This window comes from Ochotona curzoniae, unplaced genomic scaffold (assembly GCF_017591425.1).
Source record: "Ochotona curzoniae isolate NIBS_2020 unplaced genomic scaffold, NIBS_Ocur_1.0 scaffold_1852, whole genome shotgun sequence".
Classification (NCBI taxonomy): domain Eukaryota; kingdom Metazoa; phylum Chordata; class Mammalia; order Lagomorpha; family Ochotonidae; genus Ochotona; species Ochotona curzoniae.
The window spans coordinates 46,444,481-46,455,649 of NW_024467087.1; the positions used below are offsets into that span (position 1 = coordinate 46,444,481).

Sequence of the window (11,169 nt, forward strand, 5' to 3'; positions counted from 1 at the left end):
GGACTGTGAGAATTTTCACCATGCAGCTCCCGTTGGACTGGTAGAGACTTTGTCAGGACGGACAGATTGCCATCTGGTCACTACAAATGCCTAATTCTGCTTACCTAATTTTCTTGTGTATCTTTCACTCCCTAAGAAATTTTTTGCATGCTTAACACCAAGTCAGAATCTACACTATGTGGAATTAAACATATAATTGCATCCTTAAGGAGAAGACACTGTTGCTTCCACATGAGGTGATATATTACTGCAGATGTAGCAGTAGCCCTAAGACTTATAATGTGATCCCAGTGAATTTTGGCAGTTGCTTTAGACTTCAACCAAGAATATATGAAAATACTTTCTGGAGATTCCCACAATTAATTTAAAAGGACTTTATCGAGTATGTATGTGTTGTTCTTGTTTTTATTGGTTTTGCTTTTTAGACAAAAAAATGAAATTTTGAAAAGTTTTTTATTGGATATTAGCAGTTGTATATAGGGATCAAAATGATACTGTTCTTTGTAATACAGAGTAATAAGATTAAAGTAGCATATCTATATCTATCCATATATAATTCTGTAACTAATCTTGGCAGTTTTACAATGAACAATGCATGAGAACTATGTTCAACATGCTAAACTACTGTGCTAATGAAAAACCCTTTTTCCTATCCAAACTCATATCTTTTAAACCATCGTTTCCCTATTTTTTTCTCCCACACCCTTTTAGTCACTGTAACCACCATTGTACTCATTATTTCTATTAATTTTATTGTTTTAGATTCCATTTGTAAGTAAGATGACGTGGCTTTCTCTGTCTGTGCTAATTTACTTAATTTAGCAACATTATTTCCAATTCTATGTTGTTGCAAAAAGACATCCCTTTTAAAACTGTTTGGTATTCTGTTTCCCTTGACCATAGCAGGGGATCCATTTAATAGGTTATCAAATTCAATTTACTAGTATTTTATTAGGGATTTTTAAAATATGGATTTTCAACAAGAATATTGACCTCTAATTTTCTTCTCCATTAATATCCTTGTTCAGATTTGGTATTAGAGTAATTCTGGCTTGTAAAATGAATATGGAAATGTATCTTCTTCTTTGATATTTCAAAATGATTGAAAATATTTGGTTATTAGTTTTTTCTTCAATGTTTTATAGAACTCTAAAATAAAGTGGAAGATGTCCCACGTCCTTGGAACACTGGCGCCAACATGGGAAACATAAATGAAGCTCCTGTCTCCTAGCTCCAGCCTGATTCAGACTGAAAATTTTTTTGCTCCATCACTGTAACTCTAACATTCCAACAATTCCTCAGGGAAGACAGTATTTACTGGGCTTTTCTTACTTGGGAGATATTTTGTTACTTGTTTGTTATTAATCTGTTCAAATTTTGTATCTTCAGTTTCTAGGTTTCCAGGGCTTTCTCAGTTTCCTCTAGGTTATTCAGTTTTTTTAACATGTTTTCAATAATTACTTATGGTTCTTTGTGTTTCTTGGATGAAGATTGTAATGTCTGCTTTTTAATGTTTGACTTTATATGTTTGTGTCCTCTCTTTAAAAATCTAAAACAATAATCATTAAAGGTTAGGTTTTATTTTATTTTACAAAGTTGTCTGCTTTGGTATAAAAGACTTTAAATGTGAATTTAGTTGAAGGAACACTGAAATTCAAAACAAATCAAAATTAAGTTTTACTCTTAATTTGTCACTAAGTATTATAATCATGTAAAGATTTCTACATTCACTGAGGACTGGCTTTAATATGTGTAGCCTTAGGATGCTGTGCAATTAATAAGTCAATTTAGTACACTGTGACTAAAATATATTTTATGAAAAATTCTCTGTATAGATGTGTATATTTCAAGTGAGTTTATTATCAGATTGTTGGTCATGCTGACTTAAAATTGCTTGTAAAAGGTAGAATTATAAAGCATTATAAAACATGTATTTTACATAAATAGCAAATCAATTCAAAGTTTAAAATTTTTTAACGTTCCAGGCACTACTTCCTCAGTTGAGAAGAATGTAGAGGCTCAGTGAATAAGACAACTGCAGACTAATGTTGTTGGAAGATTCTTTCATTCACTTTACTAATACCTGGGTTCAGGTTCTCCAGGGGAGCACTGGGGTGTTTCCTTTCCATGTGTAATTAAGGGTTATCATAGCATAGTTGCCTTAGAGTGGTGAAACTTCTTATATACACACTAAAGGCTCCAAATTCAGAAGATGGAAGCTGCCTTAGCTTTGAAGAATTAACTACAGAAGTCACACCACATTATGGCTGTTTCACTGTGATTAAACTGAAGCCAAATATAGTTTCAAAGACAAAAAGTACTCAATGATTATAGGTGCTTGATGGAAGATACAAATACAAATGAAAGAACATTCAAGACAAGCATGTTATTGCATCAATCTTTAGAAAATATAATTTGCTCGTGTGGCTGTTTTTACCATCAGTGATCACCTCCATCCATCCTTTCCTTCTCTGAATTATGTTTGTGCTTCTATCATGAGGTGTGAGTTAATGGCCCTACACATTTTCCTCTGATCTATCTTAATTCGTGCTGCCACTGAAAGTCTCGGCTGAGATAACAAGGCCTAGGCTTAAGTGTGAGTAATTTATCTGATAATAATATCCAAAGGTACAGGAACACAATACAGAAGAATGAAGCAGGAATAGAAGGCAAACAGATAATGTTATGACAGTATAAGCTAATGAGTCATCAATGACCATATGTTTTGAGGTTGAAAGGTGTTCATGCTGAGATTTCATGTGTGTTACAGAAAACAGTAAAGAAATGAGAGATTGAGGCTGACACTGTTGCATAGCAGCTTTGAGTCCCAGCTGCTCCACTTCCAGCCCAACCCCTTACTAATGTGACTAGGAAAGTAGAGGAAGATGACCCAACTGTTTAGACTCCCATACCCCTGTTGGAGACTGGGATGAAGCTTCAGACTGGCCTAGTCCTGACAGTTGTGGTCATTTGCGGACTGAGCCAACAGAGACAAGATCTCTGTCTGTCCCTTTCTGTGTAACTTTGCTTTTCAAGTAAAAATAAAATGAATCTTTAAAAATATAAGAGGTTGACAAGGTAGATAGTAGAGTACTTTTAGATTGTTATATGTAAAACTGGTGGAAGTCTGAACAGGAACTATCACTCAGTAGTGAGTGAAGGAAAAGAAAATTGAAGTTACATATAAGAAGTTCTAAGTAGGGGCCGAATGTTATGGCGCAGTGAGTTAAACTGTTGCCTGCATGCTGACATTCCTTCTGGTCATCATTTGAGCTCCATTGCCCATTGAACTCTTTGCGAATGCTCTTGGAAGGCATCTAAAGATGGCTCGAATATCTGGGTCCCTACTAACCACATGGGAGACCTGACTGGTGTTTCAGGTTTCTGGTTTGGCCTGGGCCAGTCCTTGTCATTATGGTTACTTGGGAGAATGAATCATCAGATGAAAGACTCTCTCTCTCTCTCTTTCTCTCTCTCTCTTTTTCTCTGTCTATCCTTCCTTTCCTCCCCCACTATCTTCTCTCTATCTAAGTTCAACATTTAAATAAATAAATCTTTTAAAACTTTTAAGTAATGGGTCTTTATTGGTCTCTCACACTGAGAAAATGATAATGTACCATTTTATGTCATTCTGTTCTGGTATCAGCTGTGATATTATTTGCTCTACCTATACTTATAAGCCTCTGCAAGACATTTTAAATGTATGGTTGTCTTTTTACAGACTCAGACCTTTTCTGATGTTCTTTTCAGGTACACCAGGCTTTGTAGCTCTGCAAAGTGCTCAAAGAAATGTTTGCAATATTTAGGAGAATATTAAGCTACTTTTAACTAATGCCTTGATCTGTTGCAACTCTCTTTTTTTGTTGTGCTGGTTGAAGCATGATAATCATGGTTCTTACAATGTTCACAGACTGTATGTTCATAAACCAGCAGCCAGTTTCCTCCTTTGCCCTGCACTGCTTGGGGAGCATCTTCTAAACATGTTGTGCTTTTTGAATTCCCTAATTTATATTCTACTCAAGATATTTCAGATCAAAAGGGATATAAGCAAAAATTTAATTGGTTGGTTTTACTTTATGAGATTCAGTTCCGTAAAGTAACAGTATTGACTCTGAGGCCAGTTTACCTGTGTTTTAAGCCTAGTTGATTAACCTATCTGTGTTGTATCAACTATGTGACATTTAGTATACCATTTGCCCTAGTTCCCTTCATTGGTAAAACGAGAGCAATATATCACCTGCTCTTGGGATTATTGAATTAAAAAACGAAATACCAAGAAAGCCAGTTAAAATAGCCTTTAAATTTTGTATTATGTGTTTTATCTTATACTAGGTTTTTACTTCCAAATACCTTTTCACTTTATCACAATGAATATGACATATTCAATTTAAAAAATAAAACCTCTATCAGGGCACATATTAGATGCAATAACAATCACTATTTTAATATGCACAATTTCATGAGTTCTGGTATGTTTATAATATTGTGCTACATTAATTTTATATTTTTAGCATATTTTCATGACCGCCCAAATAACCACCACCACCCCCGCCACTGCGTTTTCCCTTTTTGGCCCTTGGAAAGCATTAATACGTTTTCTGTTCAGTGTGGGTTCGTATCCTGTGACCATTCATGTAAAAGAAATCTTACAGTATGTAGCCTTTGCATCTCATTTATTTTTTTCAAAACATTTTTTTTATTATTAATTACATTGCATTATGTGACACAATTTTATAGGTGCTGGGATTTGCCCCACCCCTCCGGAAACCCTCCCCCCACGGTGGATTCCTCCACCTTGCTGCATTACCACAGTTCAAGTTCAGTTGAGATTCTTTCATTGCAAGCATATACCAAGCATAGAGTCCAGCATCTTATTGTCAGATAAGTTCGACGGCTTCTTGGGGAGACCATCTCTGGTCTGAAGGTAGAGCTGGCAGAGTATCATCCCAATCAATTAAAAGCCCCAACAAAATATCAGCAACACGCATCTCGTTTATTTTCATTTCATACGTGTTTCAAAATGTTTTCAATGTTTATCTGCATTTATAATAGATAGTAATATTTTATTTCTTCTTAAACTGTATATTCCACATGTGATATTTCACATAGTACTTATTTGTCCATAAGTGGATGCACATTTGAATTGCTTTCTTTTATTAGCGATTATGAATTTTATTGTTATGAGTCTTCATTTGTAAGTTTTAATCCATGTATCTTTTTCACTTCTCTTGAATCTATTTATCTAGGAACTGTGTAATATTGTAACACTGTTTTAACTTTTTGAAGAATTACCAAGTTATTTTTGGAAAGTGGATATAATTCTTGTAACACACCAATAATGCATGAGAGCTTCAATCTCTCCACACCCTCACTGATACTTTCTATTGTTTATCTTTCTGATTGTAGCCATCCCACTGGGTGGAAAGTGGCATCTCACTGTGTTTGATATGTATTTCCTGGTGGCAATAAGTATCTTTTCATGAGTTTATTGGGGACATTTATTTGTAGAAATGTCTACATAAATCCTTTGCCCATTTTTAATTTGGTGATTTTTCTTTTTATTGTTATTTCGAATGATTTTTTCTTTAGAAGTATAAGCTGGCTTACAGGTTGTATGATTCAATTGAGCCAGGTTCAATCTAGTATTCAAAAAGAGCTTTCGAGATTCAGATTAATGACCCTTAAGAAAGCATGATCCTCAAGGCCATTCCTTTATTATAAATTATAAAAATCTAATTTGAATTCCAACATGAACAATTGCACGATTTAAAACTTCTTTTCTTCACATGAATGCTGCTGATGAACAGGACAGGTTATTCACACAGCAACATGTTTTGTTTTAAAAAAAATGGCGTTACCTTTTTATTTTTTTTAAAGATTTATTTTTATTGTTTTTTTATTGGAAAGGCGGATATACAGAGAGGAGAGACAGAGAGGAAGATCTTCCGTCCGATGATTCACTCCCCAAGTGAGCGCAACAGCCGATGCTATGCCGGTCCGAAGCCAGGAGCCTCTTCCAGGTCTCCCACGCGGGTTCAGGGTCCCAAAGCTTTGGGCCGTTCTCGACTGCCTTCCCAGGCCACAGGCAGGGAGCTGGAAGGGAAGCGGGTCTGCCGGGATAGAACTGGCGCCCATATGGGATCCTGGGCATGCAAGGCAAGGACCTTAACCACTGAGCCACCGCGCTGGGCCCGCGTTACCTTTTTAAAAATCTGTTTTACATATGTTTATATGTTCTATGGAAATAGATGATAAAATAAATTGTTTTGAATAACACATACACTATTTAGATAAAATAATGACAATGGAAAATTTACTGAAAATGCTCAGACAAGAGTAATAAACAAATGAAATATGATGAACCTCAGAGTGATTTCCTATTATTTCATTAACTGAATAATGGTTTCATGATGGTAAGCTAAACAGACAACTGTTTTGTGCCAGATCAAGTAACTAAAACATTTTTTTCATTCTAGTCCTAGGTAAATTGTCAGAAATATATCACACATTTTAGTTTTTCCTATTAATGTTTCTGTGGAGTTTCAGGTATGAGTGTCTCTTTGTGAAGACTTTTGAAAGATTGATGCCATTAGACTTTATCTGTGTTTATGTGGGTCTATATTCAAATCACTATCTTTTTCTAAACCAATGCTGTTTAACTGTATATCACATAAAATATGTTCTTCATGGAAGCCACATTGAATTCTATTTACTATTCCACAAAAGAAACATAAATTCATCTTTGACTAAATGATTAAAAATACTTACAGATTACTAAGTTATACATGGAAATTTCATTTTAGTACTTGCAGATTCTTTGTGTTGTATCTACAATATAATCATCACAACATTTTCATATAAATTTTGCATGTAATTTCTAAAAAACTCATTTTGAATGTGAAAAATACAGTATACCTGAATATAATATTTCATTATATACATTATTTCTGCACTATATCCAACTATAAAAATGTCTTCACTTAGTTAATGGTAAAACATAAAAAATATAGCCATGTAATGACAATATGAGAACTTCTGCTGACTGATGTTCCCTCGGAATATTTTCTCAAAAACTTAAAAAACAAGATATCATACATATATTTTATCAATCCCACTTATAGATATACACATCCCCAAATGAAAGGATATATCCCCCACAAAAAGTATATGCTAATGTTAATAACATTTTTCATAACAACCTAAAAGAAAAAAAATAATTCTCCATAAACTGTTGAATGGATAAACAAATATTACCATTTATTCATACACCATATTCCACAAGAAAGGACTGAAGTGCTGAAATTTGATACAACATGGATGAACCTTCAAAACAAGCTAAATAGAAGAAATTGATTTAATTTATAGGAATGTTCAGACTACAAAAGTCTTGAGAAAGTTGATTATGGTTTGCTCAAGATTGGCTGGTGGAGGAAATTGAATGAAATCAAAGGGTGATTGACTATTCATAGAGTTTCTCTTGAGAGTGATGAACGTGTTCTAAGCATTGTGGTGATTGTTATACCATTTTGCGAGTATGCTCAAAACCACTGAATTGTACACCTGCAAATAAAAATCAGGACATATGTTGTCGCAGAGCAGGTGAGCTGCTACTTGGGTCACTGAATCCTTTATCAGAACAAGTAATTTGAATCCAGCTGTTTTGTGTGCTTCAGATTTAGTTTCCTGTTAAGGCACATCTTTGGAAACATCACTAATAGTCACAGTCCTTGGCTCCCTCATACCAATAAGGAGCTCTGGCTCAGGATGTAGTTCTAGGCTCTTGGCTTGGCGCAGTTCTGGATGCTGTAGGTATTTGGGGGACCAAACCAGTGAATGGAAGATCTCTCTCTCTCTCTCTCCTTCTTTTTCTCTCTCTGTGTTACTTTTCTCTTCAAAAAAAAAAAAAAATCCCTTGTTAAATAAAAATATAAAAATGGAATGCTATAATGCTAAGCAAATCATTCTGAATCATATGCTGTTTTATGAGTAGAACAAATTCTCAGGTGTATTAAAATGTGTATATCATTGAAAGGAGATTATTAGCCACTACTCAATAATTTGGAGTAATGTTATCCAAATAACTAGTGATAGGGCTCTAGAGAATTTCTCTGGGGAAAATTTCTTATTTGGGGATGCCAACATTTGTTATCACAAGCAGAGAACAAGAAATTTAGCATTGTGTCGTGGTTACATATGTGAAATGTGAAATAGAAGCTTTAAATATCCAATCCCTGACCTTTTCAACTAGAGGCTAAATGACCAAAAGTGAAATTTTTGTTTGAAGCATAATTCATGTGGAGTTAATTTTGTTCACAGTAGCTTCCATGGGAACAAATAGAACTTGCTCTGCATGCAAATGAAAGATTTCAATTTATTATAAGCTCTCATTACCTCTGATTTTAAAAGCGGTCATTGATCCCAGAGCCATATAAAAGTATATTTATTACATAAACAGCAGACATTAAACAAAAGAATTTGAACTTCAATATATGCATTGAGAAGTCTGTAGTCTCAGCTGTCTCTCAAAAATAATCTAACAATATATAATCTAACATTATAGGTTCCGCTATAACTTTGAGCCAACCCTGGAACATGAAAATGTGACTTTATTTGGATATAGGGTCTTTGAAAATGTTATTAGTGAAGATGATGTCATTAAAACCACAGAAGCCGTTATGTAATGAGTATGAATTTGTTAGGGAAAATCAACACAGACAGAAAAAATGCAGGATAACAATGATGGCAGATTGCAGTTATGCTACCACAGACCTAGTGACGACAAAAATTGTTAGCTATCAGTAGACACTGAAAGAAATGAGGAGGGGCTCACCACCAGTCTTCAAAGAGAGTAGAATAATACAAGTTATGAATGTCTAACATCTAAAACTGTGAGAAAATAAATTTCTGTTATTTTAATCCACTAAGTTTGATGTACTTTGTTATTGTGACTCTGGAAAAAAACCAAATGCACCCACAGACTTGAAGAACTAAAGAGATGAAGCTGATAAATTTAAGATAGAATTACAGGGATGGATTTGATCAATTTATTAATAATTTAGGATATTGAAGATTTTAAAAAATATTTATTTGAACGGCAGGATTATATTGACATAGAGGTAGAGATGCAGAGAGATTTGTCTAACTCCAAAAATGGCTGGAGCCAGGCCAGTCTGAACCCAGGACCTAGGAGTTTGTCTGTGTCTCCCATGTGCTTGCAGAGACTGAAGAACTCAAATCTTCCTCTTCTGTCCTCCCAGGCACATTTAGCATGGGTCTGTATCAGAAGTTGAACAGCTGAATATTTGAATCAGAGTCCGCATGGGATGCCAGGGTTGTAAGCAGTGGCTTAAGCCACAGTACTGGCCCTGAAGAGGTACATATATAAGCTTAATTTAACTTTATTTTTTAATGCCAAGACACCCTCCCTTATATGTAACTAAATCTTTTTCATGTGCTTTTGTCACTGTATTAAAACATAAAGCCCCCATTAGCCAAAACACTTATTGTGTATTTGCTATGGAAATAGCAATACGTAAGATGAATACTTGTGAGATTTAAAGACACATATAAAAATTCCACAACTAAAATAGAAGATCGTATTTACTTCATATTTCTTGATATTTTAAAACAATGAGGTGATCAATAAAAATAATATTGATAAACATTCTGTATGATAAAGATATATTCATTTAAATGCCTATATTTACATGCTTACAGAGAGGCATACTCACCTTGAAAGTGGAGAAGAAAATGGCTGAACGAAAAATATTTAAAAGTCTGACTGATGGGCCCAGCGGCGTGGCCTAGTGGCTGAATGACTTTGCCTTGAATGCCAGGGATCCCATACGGACGGCGGTTCCAATCCCGGCAGCCACTTCCCATCCAGCTCCCTGCCTGTGGCCTGGGAAAGCAGTCGAGGACGGCCCAATACTTTGGGACCCTGCACCTGCGTGGGAGACCCGGAAGAACTACTGGCTTTAGATTGGCATAGCACCAGGACGGCATGTGTATTATGAGCGCTAGTGCCTGGAGCTCTGCGTCGTGCACTCACTCAACAATGTCCTGCAGCAGCAGCAGCTCTTCAGCCGGGAGGTCACGGACGACATCTGCAAGAGGCTGGCCCCAGACTCCCAGCTGAACCCGCACCGCAGGCTCCTGGGCACTGGCAACTATGACGTCAACGTTGTCATGGCCGCCCTGCAGGGTCTGGGCCTGGCTGCGGTGTGGTGGGACAGGAGGCCGGTGCTGGGCCTCATCCTGAGCCTGCCCTCGCTGGTCACTCTGGGGCTGCTGTCCCTGCCTCTGGGTGGCGCTGCGCCAGGTGGACGGCATCTACTACAACCTGGACTCCAAGCTGCGGGTGTCCCAGGCCCTGGGGGATGGCCTTAGGGCCTTTCTGGAAGCCTCGCTGGCCCCGGGCCTGTGTGAGGTGCTGCTGATGGTGACCAAGGAGGTGGAGGAGAAGGGCTGCTGGCTGCAAACCGGCTGACCCGCGCCTGCCGTGTACCCACAGCTGCCATGTGCCAGGGGAGGGCCCCACGGACCCTGTGGCGGCCAGGCCTCTCCCCCCAACCCCCAAACTAATGCTGCCTCAATAAATGTGAGATTTGCTGCTGGCAAAAAAAAAAAAAAAAAAAAAAAAGCCTTTGGACCCTGCACCAGTGGGAGACCTGGAGAAGTTCCTGGCTCCTGACTTTGGATTGACATAGCACCAGCAGTTGCGGCCACTTGGGGAGTGAATCATTGGACAAAAGGTCTTTCTCTCTGTCTCTCCTCTCTGTATATCTGACTTTCCAATAAAAAAAAAAATCTTTAAAAAGTCTGACTGGTATCACATAAGGTAATATAAATTATGAAACTGACAAAGTCTTGACAATGACGTTAAAAATGTTACTTTATTTAAGCAGAAAAAAAAACATAGTGCTTATACGGTTTCTGAGGGTTTACATCTGTCTTACCTCTCAAGGGGAAGAAGTTAAGAAATTATGGAATGATCCCCAATTTTAAGTATAATTATAGGGACTACTGTGGATCATAGTTACAGTACATTCCCTTTCTCAACTATAGTTTTATGGAGGTTGCTTTAGTGAATCACGTACGGAGGAGGCAGAGACACACTACGCAGTCTCCACACCAACCAGCAATTTTCAAATTCTGAGTAAACAAAAC

The 11,169-nt window shown here is 36.8% G+C and overlaps 1 pseudogene; it reads left to right on the forward strand.

Annotated features, from left to right (window-relative positions):
- The window catches only part of LOC121169109, a 29,492-nt pseudogene extending 19,003 nt beyond the window's left edge, over positions 1 to 10,489 (forward strand).
- The last annotated feature ends 680 nt before the right edge of the window (positions 10,490 to 11,169 follow it).